Genomic DNA, 20,697 nt, shown 5'->3' on the forward strand with positions numbered 1-20,697 from the left:
CCACTTCCTCATCCTCTTCCCCCAGCATTACCTAAAGTGGAGAAGGCCTCCCTCCCCAGTATTCAGGTAGGTCTGTGAACCACATGTTTTGACATCTTTAACAATATCACCATTAACCAAATCATTAGCAGTTTCATCATCTGGATCAACATTCATAAAATTTGTCAGTTCAGGGTCAACAGCAGGAACAGAGGGGTTAATTTCTCCCCAGTCTCTGGAGCATTCATGTAGTTCTCCTTGTTCCTACAATTTTGCAAATAATGGGCAGTCTAATCCTATTATAATATCATGCACCAAGTTCTTCACCACCCCCACCTCTTGAGTACCAGTGCCATAGGCTGTGTAGTGGTCACCGAAATTAGAGGGTACTCTCTAGTGTCCCTGTGAATGCACACAACCTGTAAAGTTTTGCTTACCGGACCGATCCTCCCAATTACTCTGGGATGAACCAGGGTCACCATACTCCTGGAGTCCAACAAAGCCCGAGCAGTGAGGTGGTTCACTTGAACTTCACACTCAAATTTCCCCTCACCAGGGTCAAGATATGTGGTGCATGCTTTATAAGCATAAAAATACCCCCTCCCGAGAACCCCACATTCCATGGGCTCCTCTTGCAGTGGGCAGTGTGCCCGGGTATGGCCCCGGGAATGACATTGCCAACATTTTACAACATTTTACATCCCCACCAAACAAAGCCGCAGCCCCGGGCCAAAGTGGCCCTGGAGCTAGGATTCACAATACGCACCCCTGGCCAGGCGGGTTTAAGAGGCGCGGACGGACGGAACCCACACCAATGGCGTCTGCCCCTTAAGTACCCCTCCCCAGCATGCACAGCAGGGCGACCACTCCCACTGATTAGTTGCTGAGGGGGACACTCAATACACCATAACCAGGCTGCTGCCACCCTTGGCCTGGGGTGGTAATAACACCCCCAGGTGATCAATGGTGGATACCCCCAGCAAAGTCATGGCTAGAACAGAGGCTAAATTTGCCCTTAATTATTCTAGTCTGAGCCAAATAACAGCTCAGACCCCCACTAAATTAAAAGCAGCGTCTGTTCTTCAGGAGAAGGGCGCTACACTTGTGATCACTATGATTGGGTAATTATGAAGATCACATGATCAGGAACTACACAGATTTATTTCCTGATCTTCTCTCAAGGATTCAAAGCCACCAAACTAAACGTGCAGTGTAAGAAATGTCTGTGTTCGTTTACAGTAACGTAGTTTACGCCTTTGTGTTTCCTGCATGTTATGTGATTTTAAATGTAGTAGCTTCCTATTGTTTTCTGTCAGTATCAGACAGCAGCACTTAGCTAGCTTTAATAGGTTTCTAGAAGCATAAACTTCAACTGTCAAAACATTTAGCTTTGGTAACATGATAATTTTTAGTATGATTTTAGATTTAGTTTAAAACAGTAGTAAACTCTGGCATTGATAAAAGGAACAAAATCCCCTGCAAGGCAATGGCATACTACGCTGATAGGTAATGCATACTAGCACATTATGAAATACCTACCTGACAGGGCTTCCTCATTCACCTGGTCTTCCTTCTGGGATTGCAGGATCTGGCCTTTTAAATGGCTGAGCCGCGATGATGTCACTCCCTCGTATGCACACGGGAGTCACGGCTGTGGCACAGAGCTCTGAAGGGAAGGCATGTGTATGCCATCCCTTCCGAGCGCATGCGTCGGTGATATCACCGACTGGAGCAACAGTGAATATCTCCTAAAAGGTGCAGGTTTAGGAGATATTCACTGTACCTACAGGTAAGACTTATTATTGGTTTTCCTGTGGGTACAACTAAAAAGTGGCGTATATATATATATATATACAGTATATATTTTTTTAAACAGGGGCCATCCATACCTTCTCTGTTTTATTCCAATTTTAGTATATGTGCTGCCGAAACCAGCACATTTTAATTATATTGTAAACCTCTTTTAACATTAAACTAACAACCAACCTTCTCCCATATTTTTCCATCTTCCCTCCTGTTGCACGGACTCCCAATTTAACTTTACAGTGGGTGCATGGCCCTGACCGTAGACAGTGAGCATTTGGGGCCATGCACCCACACAGCTGTCAGATTGGGAGCAGCGGCTGTGTCCCAATAGCTATTAATGGGACTTCCTGCATGGGGATGCATGTGCATCTCACATGGGTGTGTGCTGCATACCTCCCAACAATTTGAGATGGGAATGAGAGACTACTTGCAAACGTATGTAGGCATAGGGCACGCCCCCGACACACCCCCTTAAAAAGGTTAATTAAATCCATATTTACCACTTTTATTCCTTTATACAGTGGAACCTTGCATTGCGAATAACGCGGTTAACAAGCGTTTCGCAAGACAAGCTCTGTATTTCCAAAAATCCTAACTCGGTTTGCGAGTATTGTCCCACAAAACGTGCAGGATTCAAGCCAAAGCGGTGTGCAGTGCCGTGTTTGGCCTGAGGTGGGGGGGCATCGGCGCCGTTCGGAAACGGGCGTAAAGGCCCGAGGACAGTTCGACTGACCTTGGCAAACCTCTGAAAGGCTTGTGAATGGAGTCTTTCCGAGATTTGCCGAGGTCAGCCGACCTGTCCTTGGGCCTTTCCGCACGTTTCTGAGGCTCTCCCCGCCTCTGGCCGCGTGCGGTATTGCATGCCATTGAAGTCAATGCGGAACAAATTATTTTAGTTTCTATTGACTTCAATGGGGAACTTTGATATACCAGTACTTTGGATTACGAGCATTCTCCTGGAATGGATTATGCTTGTAATCCAAGGTTGCACTGCATTGGCTTTTAAAATTTACAAATGCTACAATTTAGAATTTGGGTGAAATGTTTAGCACTGGGAAACACTTTTTGAAAGATAAAAAGTGCATTTTATATACAACTATATAGATCAGACCAAAATGAGGGACACATGAGGGGCAAAGAGGGACAGTCCCTCGAAATCAGGGACAGTTGGGAGCTATGCCGCTGTAGTATGCCCAAGTGAACAAGGCATCATTGTATCTATGGAGGGGGACCAATGTCACCCTGGGTTTTTCACTCTGTATTTGGACTACAGAACACCCCCCTCTCTCTCCATACCATGGGGGGTCTGAAGCCTAGTGACATGAACCGTAGGAGGACTTATAATACTGCATAAGATATATTAATATTATTATATATTTAAAGGGATTGTAAAGGTAAATGTTTTTTCACCTTAATGCATCAAGGTGAAAAAACATCAGACGGTACCGGCCCCCCCGAACCCCCGTTTTACTTACCTGACCCCTCGAAAGTCCCACGCGCGTCCACGTGATCCTCTTCAGTTCCCAGGCTGGCCGTTGATTGGCTAGGCTGGACGGATTGATAGCAGCGCAGCCATTGGCTGGCGCTGCTGTCAATCACAGCGGATGATACGGCGCACCGGGGGGCGGGGCCGAGTGATACAGTCGGCGGCTATGCCCGCCGCTGTATCACGGGAGCGCTCTCGCAAAAGCTTTCCACCATGCGAGCTCGCTCGCATGAAGGTGGAAAGCTTTTGCGGGGAGGAGCCGAGACAGCCGCCGAGGGACCCCAGAAGACAGGGTTAGGGGACACTCTGTGCAAAATGAGCTGCACAGTGGAGGTAAGTATAACATGTTTGCTATTTAAAAAAAAAAATAATTGCCTTTAGTGTTCCTTTAACAGACCAGAGGGGACTAAATAAGTGAAGTTGCAAGGTTTACATACACTTTAAAGGAATTTGGGGGTTTAAAATATTTTATTTTACCTGGAAGAAACAGTTGTGGGGGTTGAAGTTATTTCGAATATAGAACTCTTTTCACAGAAAGCCCAAAGTGATTCCAGCATGAATTTACGCCTTATGGTTGCCTCCACCGTGAAAACTGACAAAACCTTGTTCAATCAAGGTTATACGGATAGGTTTTTTGATTTGCAAAGTTGCAGTGATTTTTGAAAAAGAGTTTACAAACTATAAAACTACAGTTCTAGGCTTGTTATGAACACAGTGCCAAGTCCAATGGTGTACACTAATCTAAAGCATTCAGCATTCAGCTGCTTACATGCTACAAAACGCTGAAAATTGGACTGCGACTGGGATCTATGAGTCAATGCACACCTTGGATCTTTACACTGTCTTATTGTTCTTTTTTAATTTCCTTATTTTGCCAGAACTAGAAAGTTTGTGTGGAAATTCCTTTTATTGGGAGATAATGAAATGTTCAGATGTGTTTTATTACAACAGACGCTCTGCCTTACTTTTATGGAAACTCTTGTAACCTCAGTAACAGTAAATTAAGCTATACTTTCTATCTATACAGCCAGCATTTGCTTCTCAGCAAGCTCATTAACGTGTACTTCGCTCCTCACTGTTTTCCCTGAAATGTCTCACTGGGTGAGGTTCGCAGTATGTACTTGTGGCGTATTAAAAGTAATAAAAGATTTTCTTAGGAATAAAAAAATCAATGGATAAAATGAACTTAAAATTGTCACCAGGGAGCCATTTGCTTGCCTTGTAAACCCTGTTTTTAGTCTGAATTATATTTTTTTAATTGCCACTATTATGGGTAAAGTTGTATGTGTACTAAATATAGATGATAGCACCATTTAGGGTAGGATGAGATGCACCAGAGTGAAGCAAAATACACAAATATGTCATACTTCCCGCTACGGGGAAACATGTGACTTTCCCTCCTTTTCCCATGATGCTGGGAGGGGATACATCAAAAGAAATTTGAAGGAAGCTTTTATTTACACCTAACTCCAGCCAAAAAAGAAGGTTCTTACTAGAGATGGTGAGGTAGGTGTTGGTGAGTGCTGATTTGCAAGGCTTCACTGTGGGGAGGCAGCTTATGGCCGTAGGATTGTATCTTTAGGGCCAGATTCTCAGAGCAAGTACACCGGCGTATCTACTGATACACCGGCGTACTTTCAAATTTGCCGCGTCGTATCTTTACAGTAGTTTGAATCCTCAAACCAAGATACGATGGCTTCTGGCTTCGATCCGACAGGCGTAGGGGCAATACTTCGGCGCCCGCTGGGTGGAGTTCGCGTCGTTTTCCTCGTCGGGTATGCTAATTAGCTTTTTCCGTCGATCCACGAAGGTACGCTTGGCCGTCGCATTCTCTTACGTCGTCGCTAGTCGGCTTTTCCCGGCGTATAGTTAAAGCTGCTATTTCGTGGCGTATAGATAGACTTGCCATGTTAAAGTATGGCCGTCGTTCCAGCGTCGAATTTAAATTTTTTTTTTTTTGCGTAAGTCTCCCGTGAATAGGAAAGGACGTAACTCACGTCTAAGTTCAAAAAATGACGTCGGTGCGACGTCATTTCGCGCAAAGCACGGCGGGAAATTTCGAAACGGAGCATGCGCATTTCAATCGGCGCAGGGACGCGCTTCATTTAAATGAATCACGCCCCCTACCCGCCCATTTTGAAATACGCGCCTAGAAATACACTACGCCGCCGTAACTTACAGCGCAAAATCTTCCTGGATTCGACTTAGAGCCAGGTAAGATACGGCGGCGTAGCTTATCTCTGATACGCTGCGCCAGGGCAATTCTCTGTGAATCTGGCCCTTAGTTTCTTCTTCTGCCTGCCCCGGGCGTCGGCAGTAAAATGTCGCTATTTTTTGCGGCGCTTTACCGTTGTATTTGCGGCACTATTCGGCTGCTAGCGAGGCGCTTTTAACCCTCTGCTAGCAGACGAAAAAGAACTTGAAGAGAAAATATGGACAGCCGCACACCAAAAAAAACTTAAATAGATAGCCTTCAATGGTAAAAAAGGACAAAAGCACTACAAAGCACAGCAAGCAGTGGGGTGTATAGCTGACGCGTTTCACACTAGGGTTCAGTGCTTAGTCGTAGCTAAAACAAAATAAAATACATTTCAAATATATACACCCATCTAAAAACATCACATGATCCACCACTGCCTGTAAATGGCCATCGCTAATTATGTGTAATCAATCCATTGATTGACAGTGATGATAATCAACTGCAGGAGTGGACCGAATGAATGAATACACACACATTTAGAAATCAAATAAAATCAAGAAAAATATGAAAATGAGACTTAAATAAAATCTAGTAAAACTAATATACATACATAGAGCTAGATTCACGTAGCTCTTACGTCGGCGTATCTATAGATACGCCGCGTGAGTAGAAAGATGCGCCGTCGTATCTATGCGTGCCATTCTGGTAGCTAGATACGCCTGAATTCTAGCTTCCTCCGACCGACGTAAGTGTTAGTACGCCGTCGAATCTAGGGTGCATATTTACGCTGGCCGCTAGGGGCGCTTCCGTAGATTTACGCGTAGAATATGTTAATGACCTAGATACGCCGATTCACGAACGTACTTGCGCCCACTACGCCGTTTACGTAAGGCTTACGTCCGGCATAACGTTACCCCTGCTATATGAGGCGCAGCCAATGTTAAAGTATGGACGTCGGAACAGCCGTTGAATTTTACGTCGTTTACGTAAGTGGTACGTGAATGGGGCTGTGCGTAGGTTACGTTCACGTCAAAAGCATTTAGCCGACGTATCTTAGGGAGTATATGTGACGTGACTCTGAGCATGCGCGCGCATGCGCGCGCATGCGCGGATCGTTAGTGAAAAAATTTACATGGGTTCACGGCTAATTTGTATACAACACGCTTACTACCTTCCACATTTGAATTAGGCGGGCTTACGCCTGCCTAGTTACACTACCCCGGCGCAACGTAAGGCGCCAGATCTTTGTGAATAATGGTCTGGGCGCCCTATTTTACGTTGGCGTAGCGCATATGAGATGCGCTACGCCGGCCAAACTATACGCCGAGCTACGTGAATCTAGCTCATAGAGTCAATATATGTGTAAACAAACAAACATGGTGACACTCTTTTTGTTGGTGGCGCTGCCCATTGATTTCAATAGGCAGGAGCGCATTAGAAGCAGTAAGTTCACCATTCCTAATGCGCTCCAAAGAAGCTGCTGGCAGGACTTTTTCTGACGCCCTGCCAGAGCACCGCTCCAGTGTGAAAGCCCTCAGGCTTTCACACTGGAGTGTGAGGAGCAGCTGTTTTAGGGCGTTTTGCAGGCACTATTTTTTAATGCTATAGCGCCTGCAAAACGCCCTCAGTGTCAAAGGGGTCTTAGTTTGCTCACTGTAGCCCACTAGAATGCCTCTATGGCTCTGTTCATCAGCTTAGATCGCTTTTCACTTGGAATAAAGGCATATGCTTTACATCCAAACACTCTGATGTGCCCTATGCTAAGCTTTGATCTATGCAACATTTCAAATGGAGTACTTCTAATGGCTCTTGAGGGTAGTCTGTTCTGTAGGTAGGTCATGACTGCTTCTCCCCAGTACTTGCGAGGTAGGTTGGCATCCGACAACATGCATCTGGCCATTTCTATAAGAGTGTGATTTTTTCTTTCTGCTGTCTGGTGTAGTATTCCTTGTCTTTTAAGATATGAGGCCACTTCTTTGCTTATGTATTATTCTCCATTGCCGGTGCATATTATTTCTGGTTTGCGTTGAAATTTTTTGCTAGACATGGCAACAAACTCTTGAAGTTTCTCTGATTCATTCTTGGGCTAGATTCACATAGATCAGCGGATCTTTAGATCCGCGTGGCCTATGTGATTTAAAGTGGTGGTTCACCCAAAAATCTAATTTCTGTCACTAGATCCAGCATACTGCTGACATCTGCAGTATGCTGGATTATTTTTTATTTTTTTTGTACTTATCATTTTAGCCGTATTTCTTCTCCTGCATGGAGCGGCGTATCCTTCCGGGTATAGGCATTCCTAAATAAAGAGCAGTTGATTGACGGGCTTGGATACCGCGTCACACCATCCGGAAATAGCCGACGTGACTCTCTGCAATTTACGGCGCCTGCGCAGTCAGCTCTACACGGCAGGCGCAGGCGCCGTAAGCAGCGGAGAATCATGTCGGCTATTTCCAGATGGCGTGACGCGCTTATCAAGCCCGTCAATCAACTGAGCTTGATTTATGAACGCCTATTCCCCGACGGATTCCCCGCTCGGAGCCGGAGAAGAGATACGGCTACAACGATAAGTACAAAAAAATAAAAAATAATCTAGCATACTGCAGATGTCAGCAGTATGCTGGATCTAGTGACAAAAAGTTGATTTTCGGGTGAACCTCCGCTTTAAGATCCGCCGCCGCAAGTTTGAGAGGCAAGTGGGTAATTCACAAAACACTTACCTCCAAACTTGCGGCGGCGGATCGTAAATCCCCCGGCGGAATTCAAATTCCGCGGCTAGGGGGAGTGTACTATTTAAATCAGGTGCTTCCCTGCGCCGATTTAAATGCGCATTTGCGCCGTCCGCGAATTTTCCCGGCGTGCATTGCTCCCAATGACGTCGCTAGGACGTCATTGGTTTCGGCGTGAGCGTAACTTGCGTCCAGCGCGTTTGAGAATCGGCGTACGCAAACGACGTAAAAAAAACAAAATTTGACGCGGGAACGACGGCCATACTTAACATTGGCTGTGCCTAATAGAAGCAGAGGTAAGTATACGCCGGGAAAACTATTACGTAAACGTCATAACAACACTGCGTCGGGCCCGCGTACGTTCGTGAATTGGCGTATCTCGCCGATTTACATATTTCTCAGTGTAAATCAGCGAGAACGCCCCCAGCGGCCATTTTTAAATTGCAGTTAAGATCCGACGGTGTAATACAGTTACACCTGTCGGATCTTAGGCATATCTATGCGTAACTGATTCTATGAATCAGTCGCATAGATACGACCGGCCTAAGTCAGAGATACGATGGAGTATCAGGAGATACACCGTCGTATCTCTATGTGAATCTGGCCCCTTGTGTTTCGTCAGATAGGTAATTGTGTACCTGGAATAATCCTCAATGAAAGTCAGTAGATATCTGTTCCAGCCTGATGTGGGAGTTCTCATTGGACCGCATACTTCACTGTGTATGAGCTGCAAGGGGTGGGTAGTTTTTTTTTTGAGTAGCCTGTGAAAGGGAAGCACGTGTGGCTTTTGCTTCAATGCAGCGCTTGCATTTCATAAACACTTTGAAAGATGCTATTGTCAAATCTTCTGATAAACCTCTCTTTATAATGTCCTGTATAGTTTCTGGACTTCTGTGCCCCAGCCGCCTGTGCCGTAAGTAAATATATTTGTTGTGTAGGTCATTAGAGACTATATTGGCTTGCTGGTGAGCTCGTATAGACAGGAGGGAGGAGATAGGGAAATTTGGGACTTTATTTCATATATATACATATAATACATTATAGCATAAAAGCATTAACGTACTGTACATGGTAATAGTATAATAAAATGTCAGGCAAATTAATCCATATATCACATGATAACCATATACATGTCACAATTGTTACAGCATTTACACTTAAAAACAGTAAGATGATCCCATGAAATGCATGATAAAAGCATCGGAATGGCTCGACAGGGCATTCTCACTGGGCATGTATCAAACTGAGGGGAGTATAAATACTCTAGTGGATTGGGTTTTGTGATATGTTTTTCATGTCCCACACTTGCCTATATTGTCTCTACCTTCTTCCCCCTATATACACACTCCTCCAGCCTATCTTAGACCCTGTACCAACGGCTTAATAATGTTAACAATTTCAGATATACATTAGCATCAGCTCCTGATGAGTGGAGAGTTCCACGAAACGCGTCGAGCCATTCCAATGCTACTATCATGCATTTCATGGGATCATCTTACTATTTTTAAGTGTAAATGCTGTAACAATTGTGACATGTATATGGTTATCATGTGATATATGGATTAATCTGCCTGACATTTTATTATACTATTACCATGTACAGTACATTAATGCTTTTATGCTATAATGTATTATATGTATATTTATGAAATAAATGATATTACTATGTATTACTTTCTGAGTGCTGGGTATAGAGATTCAGCTAGTACAGTTGCAATATTTATCCTATTGGTCAGACAGCCATGGTCCGTTATCACCCCTTTAGGTGCATGTTTCATTTAAAGTCTCAACTTTCTTTCTAGCTTAACTTGATGAGCTTGTATAGGTTTTCATCCAGTTTTCCTTTTGCAAGGAATTGCTTATTATTGTGAATTGTGCATTCATCACCCTGGAACTTAATTGTGAGACTGTTGTTTGCAAGACATTACATTGATAGAAGGCTGCCTTATAGTTCTGGAACATACAGCACTTTCTTTACAAGGATACTGTGGTGACCTCCTTGTAGTGCAATGCAGTTCAGGAAGCCCTGGCCTTTACCTTCTGATGTGATGCTTTCCCTGTTTTCTAGGAAAACATTGTCTTTTGCGCGGTAATCAATATTTGTAAAGAAGGTCTCATCCCTAGTCATGTGGCTTGTTGCACCTGAGTCTATGCACCAGCTGCATGGTGCCTAATGTCTGTCAATTAGTACACACTAATTGTAATTTCAAGATAAAGCATGTCTCATCTTGCCCTCTGATATTCTGGCTTAACCAAGATGCTAACATATTGTCCAGCCACTGTACAATATTTGTGCCTATTCCATACCTCCCAACATTTAAAAAGTCCACTGCGGGACAGTTGTTGAGCGGGGGGGCCTCTCACCTGTGGACACAATCAGTCATCGGTTCCTCCTCCGGCAGTATTGCCGAATCAGCTCCGCTCCGCCTCCTCCTTCAACTCCGCCCGCCTTCTCCTTCAGCTACGCCCGCCTCCTCCTTCAGTACTTCAGTACTGCCCATTCAGCTCCGCCTGGCTCCTCCTTCAGCTCCGCCCGCCTTCTCCCTCAGTACTGCCCATTTAGCTCCGCCCGGCTCCTCCTTCAGCTCCGCCCCGCCTTCTCCTTCAGCTCCGCCTGCCTCCTCCTTCAGTACTGCTCCACTCGCTTGAGCGGGGGGGGGGGGGCTGCTTGCAGTTCTAGAGCTCGGATCATCAGTGCGGGAAATTTAACCCTTTTGCGGGACTGTGGGAATATGCAGTCAGTGCGGGAAAATCCCGCAGAATCCGTACTTGTTGGGAGGTATGCTATTCAAGTGCTCACATACTGTCCCGATGCCAGCCAATTTCTGCCAAAAACATACTATGGGACAGATCCACGTAGCGCGGCGCATTCCTCTGTCTGGCGTAGCGTATCTCTGATACGCTACGCCGCCGTAACTTACAGTTTTTTTTTTGTATCCTGAAAGAATTTCCGCCGTAAGTTACGGCGGCATAGCGTAACTTAGGCGGCGTAAGGGCGCGCAGTTCAAATGTGATGGGGGCGTGTTTTATGTAAATACGTCTTGACCCAACGTAAATTACGTTTTTTTTCAATTGCGCATGCGCCGTCTGTGGGGGTATCCCAGTGCGCATGCTCGAAATTAAACCGGAACAAGCCAATGCTTACGACGGTGACGTCATTCTACGCAAAGCCCTATTCGCGAACGACTTGCGCAAACGACGTAACATTTTCAAAATTCGACGCGGGAACGGTGGCCATACTTAACATAGGATATGCCTCATATAGCAGGGGTAACTATACGCCGAAAAAAGCCTTACGGAAACGACGTAAAAAAATGCGCCGGCCGGACGTACGTTCGTGGATCGCCGTATCTAGCTAATTTGCATACTCGACGCGGAATTCGACGGAAACGCCATCTAGCGGCCAGCGTAAATATGCACCTACGATCCGACGGCGTACTAAGACGTCCGCCTGTCGGATCAAGCCCAGATTCAGTCGTATCTTGTTTTGTAGATACAAAACACAGATACGACGGGGCATTTTAAAAATTACGCGGCGTATCCATAGATACGCCGGCGTAATTCGTTTGTGGATCTGGCCCTATATTTTTATATTGTTAATATAATTGGGCTATGAGGGGGTTCAGGAAATGTGAGGCCCAGATTGTGGTTTTGAAGTGCTTTGTGCACTCTTTTGACGTTTTGTTAAACTTAGGCCTTTTGTTAAACTTAGGCCTTTACGAGGCCTTAAGGAAGAAAGTTGCTTCAATACTGTGATGCAGACCATAGATGAGTAATTATTTTTCTTTTAACCAGCGAGTTAAGAGAAAAACTTAAAATAAAAAATATTTGATTACCCCATCCACACATTCATGGTGGCTGGGGGAATTCTCCCCGCTGTGTCTTTGTATTCTGACAGTGAGGAGACTCTCCCACCATAAGAATATACTGATCAACGCTGCTAGCTATATCGAGCAGAGAAAATTCAACAGGGCGGTTCTACAGAAGTCGATCAGTAGCCCTTCCATGTGCTCCTTGCTGCTAAGGCCAGCTATAGGTTTTCACGGTGGCCATTTGTTTGTACTGTTGGAATACTGGTGAGGGGATGCACTGGACACCTTTGCTGCCATAGTGCTATGTGCTGGGTGTCCAGTGCCCCCATGTGGCTTTAAGAAGGGGTGGGCTCCCTCCAGGTTCACCCGCCCTCTGCCTATCCATTATAATGCATGTGCTTCTACTGTCAACATTTAAGCCCTGTACACACGATCGGTTTGTCTGATGAAAATGGACCGTTTTCATCGGATAAACCGATCGTGTGTGGGCCCCATCGGTTTGTTTTCCATCGGTGAAAAAAAATATAACATGTTTTAAAATTTTCCTAAGGATAAAAAAAACGATAGAAAAAAACGTCTGTGTGGAAGTCAATCTGTCAAAAATCCACGCATGCTCAGAATCAAGTGGACGCATGCTCAGGAGCATTAAACTTAATTTTTCTCAGCACGTCGTAGTGTTTTACGTCACCGCGTTGGACACGGTCGGATTTTTGACCGTGTGTCGGCAAGACTGATGAAAGTCAGCTTCATCGGATATCCGGCGAAAAAATCCAACGGATAAGATTCCATCAGATATCCGATCACAGGGCTTTAGAGTTAAGACTGCAGATAATACTGGGGTGCTGTCAAGTGGCTCAGTGGCTTACCCATGTATTTGCAAATGTTTGCAAACTAAACCCCTGTTCTAAACGCATACTGTTAGACAGAATAATTAGGTTGGTTGCAGGCTGGTCGGTAAGTTGAGCTGGGAATTTTATTTGGCTTTGTTTGACATGTGTCACCCTTTCATGTGGTCCTTGCTGCAAAGACCAGTTAAAGGTGGGGCCATTTGTTTGTACTTTCGACTTCTGTATAACCTCCTTGCCCATACATGTATCGAAATTCAGCCAGTACCTGCTGTACCTGCCAAATTTCAAACAATGTATGGTCGGATTAAGTTTCTGGAGTAAGGAGTTCTGACTTTTCTGACATGTATACGTACTTCAGATCATTAATCCAAAAAAGTTCTAAAGTCAGAATTTCAGCATAACAGCTAGCCATCTAGCATTTTTAGAAGAAGGTCAAAAATAAGTGCAGATTTCTTGTTTTATGTTATAGTGATTAGCAAAGCTTAGCAACCCACTGCATCCAATTAAGTAATGTTTTTTTGTTTTTTTATTATTCTTTGATTCAATTATTTTTCTTTGCAGTTGCTTGTGAAATGTGCCCATACTTCCCTATCACATGTGAGTGACATACAGAGAGCTTTTTGTTCTTTAGCTATTAGAACGTTTATTAGTTTCTAGACTGCAGGTGGATTGTATGTGCGATGATTTGCATACAATTCTCAAAGGGAAACTGTCATCTCTTCTTTCTTCCTCAAGACAAAACGCACCTAAAAAACTGGCCAAACATACACAGATCTGATCATCAAATGATTGGTTCCATTGAATGATCCTCTATTTAGCAAACATACACATTTACAAATTTGCTGATGCTCTCTCCATTACTGTATAAGATGGGGGTTATCTGAGCTTTGCTGTATTAGTGGAAATGATTAGAAAAAAAAAAAAAAACTTACACAAATGTTATATGAATTACTATATCATGCCTATGGTGCATGTGCCCCTGGAGTGGCAGTCCAGGGGTATCTGAAGATCACTGTGTGTGAGGGACACATTGATTTAAGATACCACGGTCACTGCACCAGATACACGCTTTTTTTAGCACCTGCCTCCTGGGCCGGGCCTTTTGGCTAGGACCGGAGGATTTTTTTTATTCCTGGCCGGAGGGCCTGGTCATTGTTTCACCGCAATGGCCACTTCTTTCACTCTCCTCTCCACTATCCCTTCCCCCACTTTATTTTAGTTAAGCCTGTGTTTGTCACTTTTTTGTCTTTTTTTGTTGTGCACGTTTTGTGTCAATGTGTGATTAGTAGGGTGCGGGTCCTCGGGCCACCCCTGAACGTCTTGGGAGTGGGTGGACATGGCCTTCTGGCTTAGTTCACTTGCTCTCATGGGGTCTCCCTTCGGGGGAGCCCCACCTAGTACTAGGAGGGTTCTGTTTCGGCAGTTCCTCCGAGGAAGTTGGGTCCGTGTCGGCTTCGGTTGCTCGGACCACAGTACCTCAGTCCCCGTCTGGAGCCTAACGCCCCGGGGGATCAGGGTTTGGGTCCCTCTTCACAGGAGGACCACTTGACGTTGCACCCGTCTGCACGTTTTTGTGAACACTCTTTATGTGTGTGCACATTTTTTCTGCACCGGGTGGAGTTTTTGGGTGTGTTCACACGCCATAGGCTTTTCAAAAAAAAATTACTTTATCATGCAACATTATTTTTGTGTGTCCACCCTAAAGGTTAACGCCAGCCAAAAGTGATAGCTTATGACAGTAGTTAAACTTAAAGGGTCAATTTCCACCTATCAGGTGGCGCTGCCACTACAGTGATCGGCACTATCTTCTGGGTACTGAGCTAAGTGGCTGCCCTGATGCTTACTAAACACTGAAGGCCATTTCTTGTGAAAAAGAAAACACTGAAGGCCACTCACTCGAAATTGGCACACCTCATCTATTCAAAGAATGCTTTACATTCATTGAAAAAATGCAAAGTGTTCCCTGAATGGCACATGTGCCAAGTGAACCACCTCCTGTGTTCAGTAAGCATGAGGGCAGCCACTCGGCATGGGACCTGGAAGATAGTGGAGATCACTGTAGCAGTGGTGCCCAGTGCAGAATAAAACAAGAAATTGGTTGCACACTGGAACTCCAACTTAGCTAGTGCATTGTTGGTTCACTAACCTTTTCTTTCGATTTACCTTCTAAATTATTTTTTTCTTTGTCTGAATTTCTCACGCAGGGATGTAATCCCAAGGGAGGGGGCGAGCACGTTGACTAACCCCCCAGCCAGAACAGCTTGGATGATGGGGGCAAGCTTACAGTGTCTCCCCGCAGGGATGTAATCCCATGAGAGGGGGCAAGCACGTTGACTAACCCCTCAGCCAGAACGGCTCAGATGATGGGGGTAAGCTTACTGAGGAGAACAGGAAGTGAGAAATTCAGACAAAGAAAAAAAAACATCTAGAAGGGAAATCAAAGGAAAAGGCAAGTAACCCAACAATGCACTAGCTTAAAGGAACCTATTTTGAAAAAAAAAATGAACCTTTACAGCCCCTTTAAGCAAATGTAGTTTTGGTTCACTGTAATCAGTTTGGCAGTGTTGATTATTCTGGACTGTTCTTTGTCTACATGCCTGGAGGATTGACTGCTTTCCCCTGGCTGGTCCTGAAATGTTCTGAAAGTTAGTGATCAGGAAGAGTCTAATCAGCAGTTGAATATCATACATCCTAAGCTTATCCCTAGGGAGAGGTGATACAGCCTAGGGGGGGCTTGCTGCCATGTGCCTGTGGGGTGCCAAGGCCTCAGTTTGGCTACCTGGAGGTTTATGTTGCTGGTTCTACAGGGTAAAAGTGTATATTGGAGAATATTGGAAGAAGGCAACCAATTTTCCAATGACATTAGTGGGAGATCCTAGAGACTGTGCTGTTGCCATACCTCTTGTGCTAGAGTCAGCGGGTTTAAAGGGGACAATGTGTCCTGAAGAGCTTAGTCTATTTAATTTTTAGTAAAGAGACTTTGCTTGGATTGTCCAGAGAGGAAGATTAATCTCCTCAGGTTGCTACTACAAAGCCTAGTCCATCATTTACTTGTACAAGGACTTGGCTCACAGTTCTACACATTTTCATTAAAGCATCATACAAGAATACCCCTAGACTAGTTAATGAGCCCTGAAGAGTGACTAGAACTGTGTGTTTGCTGAGAGGAACCTACTGGAAAGGATACAGGCAAACTACCCATCCGCTCCTACAGGGGTAGCTAGTTCTACATATACAAATGATTCAGTCATATAGTGTACATTCCCCAACACTACAAACCCTAAAAAGTGCTATGTGCATATATTATATAAGAAAAATAACATGAACAAACTTTGTAATATAGTTCACAGTAATGAAGGTGATTAATCCCCACAAACAAAAAAAACGAATTTGCATATCTTGTAAATACATTTTTAGAAAGCCCACCAAATGTATAACAAATCAATCTGTCAGTAGAACTCCTTTCCACACGTAAGACTCCTCTTACCAAAGTGTATCTTAAAATTTAGATTCCCTCCTCTTTACCCCACAATCCACCTCCATGGCAGACAGTGCTTGAGCACTCACTAGATGTTTTATGACCCCTTATCCCTAAGTATATCACAAATCACTTAATTAACAAGTCAAAAAACTGTTAACCACCTCCAAAAATACTTCCTCCGAATACACCCCAGTCCTAGAGCTCCATCCTCCACTCATCACCATCTGCCACACACTGTCAGGTCTTTTTCGTCATCTCTTTTTCTTTGCTTTCTGCTAATCACCGTCCTGACAGAGCACTGGGGAAACATCTCCTCCTTTGCCTTTCACCTACAAATTGATGTAAACACAATGGGCCATATTCTCAGAAGAGTTACGACGCAGTATCTCAGGATACTCCGTCGTATCTCTGTTTTTTGACCCGCGTATCTATGCGAGTGATTCCTAGAATCATTTTCGCATAGATACGCTGAGGATCCGACAGGTGTAAGTCACTTACACTGTCGGATCTTAAATATAATCGCCGCCGGCCGCTAGGTGGCGTTTACGTTCAGGTCTCATTTGTTTATGCAAATGAGCCTGATACGCCGATTCCTGAACGAATTCGCGTCGCGTAGCCGTTGCTTACGTCGTTTGCGTAAGCGTAAACTTACCCCTGCTATATGAGGGGTAAGTTCACGCAAGTCCGCCGTATCCATGTTAAGTATGGCGTCGGGTCGCGTCGTCTTTTCCCGTCGGGTACGTCGTTTTCGTAAGTCGTTCTTGATACGACTTTACGTCAATGACGCACACGTCGGCGTCATTGACTTTTTTCCGTCGAGAACTGGAGCATGCGCACTGGGCTATTTTAAGCCCGCGCATGCGCAGTTCGAACGGCACGGGGGCGTGCTTAATTTAAATACAAGCCGCCCCCTTGGAATTACTCGGGGATACGTCAGGCCAATTACACTACGCCGCCGCAAACTACAGAGCAAGTGTTTGGGGAATACAGCACTTGCTCCTGTAAGTTGTGGCGGCGTAGTGTAAATAGCTTACGCGACGTCCGCTGCAAATGTAGGAGAATATGGCCCAATGTTCTAGGCAAGGGATAAGGATGAGTGGAGTGATTTTGGTGGAAATGATTTCACTGCAAAGGTAGCCATTTTATCATCAACAAAAATTGCTTCAAACAAATATATTATGATATAAGAATAGGTCAAGGATATTCATTTTGATTAACTTAAAATGTCCTGATTTTTCCCAAAACTTCAGGGAAATAAAAACTCTCAATTTCGCCTACCCCTTAGCTATGGTCCATCATAACCAGGAGAACTGTGTTCTGGCTGTAAAATTTGTAGCACCCTCCTAATAGGTTGCTAGTCGGGTAGAAACATTTCATTTTTGTCTGGTGGTAGTTATCCCAGTTTTATTGGTATAGTTGGCACTGGGTTTCTCCCTAAAGTTTCCCCCTAAGCTCAGTGGGGTTGTCATCTGTCCCAAGCCATCCCTGTAGAGGGGTCAAGCCACTAGGGCATGATGGGCGAGGGGTATAAATTATTGGGGAGGCCATGTGCTTGCTCTCTTGTTTAAAGCTGAGGCGTGAGAAGTGGCAGCAGGACTGTTCTTGCTGCTGGGCCCAGAAGCCTGATTAGGACCTAACATGCATTTAAAGTACAGCTTTTACACATCTAGTCTAGGGGGTTCACAAGCTGGGAAAGCTGTACCTCTGCAGGTCTTTCTGCTGGTTTTGTTACTGTTCATCAGGGTCCAGGCTGTGGTAGAGCTGGAAACCCATACCTGCAACCACAGAAACACCCCTGAGACTTCACCCTTGAGGATTCCATACCTGCTACTACCTCACTAGAAGTCAACAGGATCAAAGTCTTGGCTGATATCATCTGGCATTGAGAGTAAAGACTGTTTGCTGATCAAGGTGATATTTGGTGCTGCAAGGAAACAAGAGCCACGGTAGCTTTTTGGGGTACCGATTGCACAATGCCCCCTAAGTTGGCTTTTTTTTCTAGTCTCAGGGATCAACAAGCTTTATTTACAGGAAGTTAGCATTCTCTCTTTTGGAACTTGCACTTATTGGAGTATCCCATGCCCTATACTCCTCCCCGGTTACAAGTTTATTCAGCATAAATATAAAAAAAAAGGACATCCAATAGTAGACTAGTTACTGGGTGGGCATGGAGTGGATAATATTTATGTGTTGGCAGCCCTTTGCACAATCAGGGGAAGAACTCTGGTCATCCTCATCTGTGTAACTGTACTTCTATCACATTCTATCATCATTCATCAGCGCCCTTTTGGGGTTACTGTTATATATTGTACTGGGTATATAGGACAATCCTGCAGGTTGACCTAAACAGATTTTCTTAAAGTAAGCCTATCACAAACTTAGGCAATTTATTGTGTTTGTAAATGAAAAAATGTGTAAGTAGGTTATCTTTAGTAAAACACTTCATGTAAAAATGATCAACAGGTCCAGTGATATAGGCTGCATATTTAATCTAAATTTTTGCTATAAAGGTGGAGCATGGCCGACCTCTTTCTGCCATCTTTGCTTGATAAGGTAAAGGACCATAAGGAGGCATGGACTAACGCCTAACTCAACCAAATATTTTAGTTTTGTTTTGTTGTATATTAGAGCAGTTTTTTTTATTTGCATTTTTTGTCCCTTTTAAGGCCTTTACACACGATCTGTCTTTTTGACAACAAATGTCCAACAGACCTGTTTGATCGGACAATCTGATCGTGTGTACGCTTCATCGGACAAATGTTTTCGCTTTTTCATCGGACAAATGTTCGGTGTGAATGCTCTCAAACATTTCGACAACAAATGCCCGATGGAGCATAATCTGATCGTGTGTACATAAGTCCATCGGACTTAAAGCGGTGGTTCACCCTTAATAACAACAATCTACCATTAAATCAAGCATAGTAGCGCGAGCTACAGTATGCCTTTATTTATTTTTTTGGCGCCGTACTCAGTTTAATGCCATAGTGAAGTTTCAGACTCCCCGCGGGGAATGGGCGTTCCTATGTAGATGGAAGATGATTGACGGCCGGCTATGGCGCTCCACGCTTCCCGAAAATAGCCGGAGTAGGTCTCGGCTCTTCACGGCGCTATACGGCGCCTGCGCACAGACTAGGCGCAGGCGCCGCGAAGAGCCAAGTCCTATTTCGGCTATTTCCGGAGAAGCGTGACGCGCCATAGCAGGGCCGTCAATCATCTTCCCTATGCATAGGAACGCCATTCCCCGAGTGGAGCTGAAACCTTCACTACGGGATTAAACTGTGAATACAGGGCCAAAAAAAGAAAATAAAGGCATACTGTAGCTCGCGCTACTATGCTTTGATTTAATTGCTAGAACATTTTTTTTTTTTTAGGGTGAAACCCCCTCTTTAAGTCCAAAATACAAACACGCATGCTCAGAACCAATGCTAAAGATCAGACAACAATAGCAAAAGTTGTGAAAAAAACAATCAGTGCCACAATACTAATAAATTACTCCTATAATGACGTGAGGAAAAAAAAAAACAACAAAATAATCCTCTAAGTGTCTACACAGGCTGCTGAGCACTTATAGTGTTACACCACACCTACTGCAATATTAATTTTGATGAAAATAGTGCAGCGCTGCATACTCTATAAATCTTATATAAACAAATAATGTATAATGTATAATTCCATAAAACAATTTGTTTCTACTGATGAAGGCCAATGAGAGGCCGACACGCGTTTAGAAGGGAGAAGTCCTATCTGTGATGTCAGGCGAAGCACCGTGAGTCTAGATCTGCGGTGAATAATCTGGTGATTTGATACATGCTGTTTTTGATTGTTATCTCTTGTAAGTGTAACTTTTAGGGGGGGCTTTTTTAATAAATTCAAAAGCAGAGAACACTATGGTACTTGTGTTTTTTGTCTCATGTCCTTAACCCCTGGATATATCAGTGGAATTGATTATTAATAAGCAAATGGAGGAAGGTGGTGTTTGGAGACAATTTAAACGTTGATTACCCACAAAGAGGTGCAGTCTGGAGACTGTAGGAATTACTACCATTGGTAAAGTGGATTGATCGTGGTGGACACATGGAGTGATCTGTCTATGAGTTTTATACTCATCCTTGAGGTGAGCAGGCATTTTAGTAGGTGGTGGGCACTGAATATTGGATCCATTTAAATAGGATTTTTCACAGCGGTGACAGCTTTGGAAACCTACATATGAACTGTTTTTTATAATTTATTTATTTTCTTTTTTCATAAATTATTTTATGGAATGTATAATTATTTGTTTATATAAGATTTATAGATACGCAGCTCTGCACTATTTTCACAAAATTAATTAGCAGAAGTTGCCCAAAGGGTGGAGGT

General features: G+C 44.1%; 1 pseudogene; it reads right to left on the reverse strand.

Annotated features, from left to right (window-relative positions):
- Positions 1-1,816: 1,816 nt before the first annotated feature.
- LOC120929741 lies at positions 1,817-1,917 on the reverse strand (annotated as a pseudogene).
- Positions 1,918-20,697: the final 18,780 nt, after the last annotated feature.

Source organism: Rana temporaria, chromosome 2 (assembly GCF_905171775.1).
Source record: "Rana temporaria chromosome 2, aRanTem1.1, whole genome shotgun sequence".
In the NCBI taxonomy this organism is placed as follows: Eukaryota; Metazoa; Chordata; class Amphibia; order Anura; family Ranidae; genus Rana; species Rana temporaria.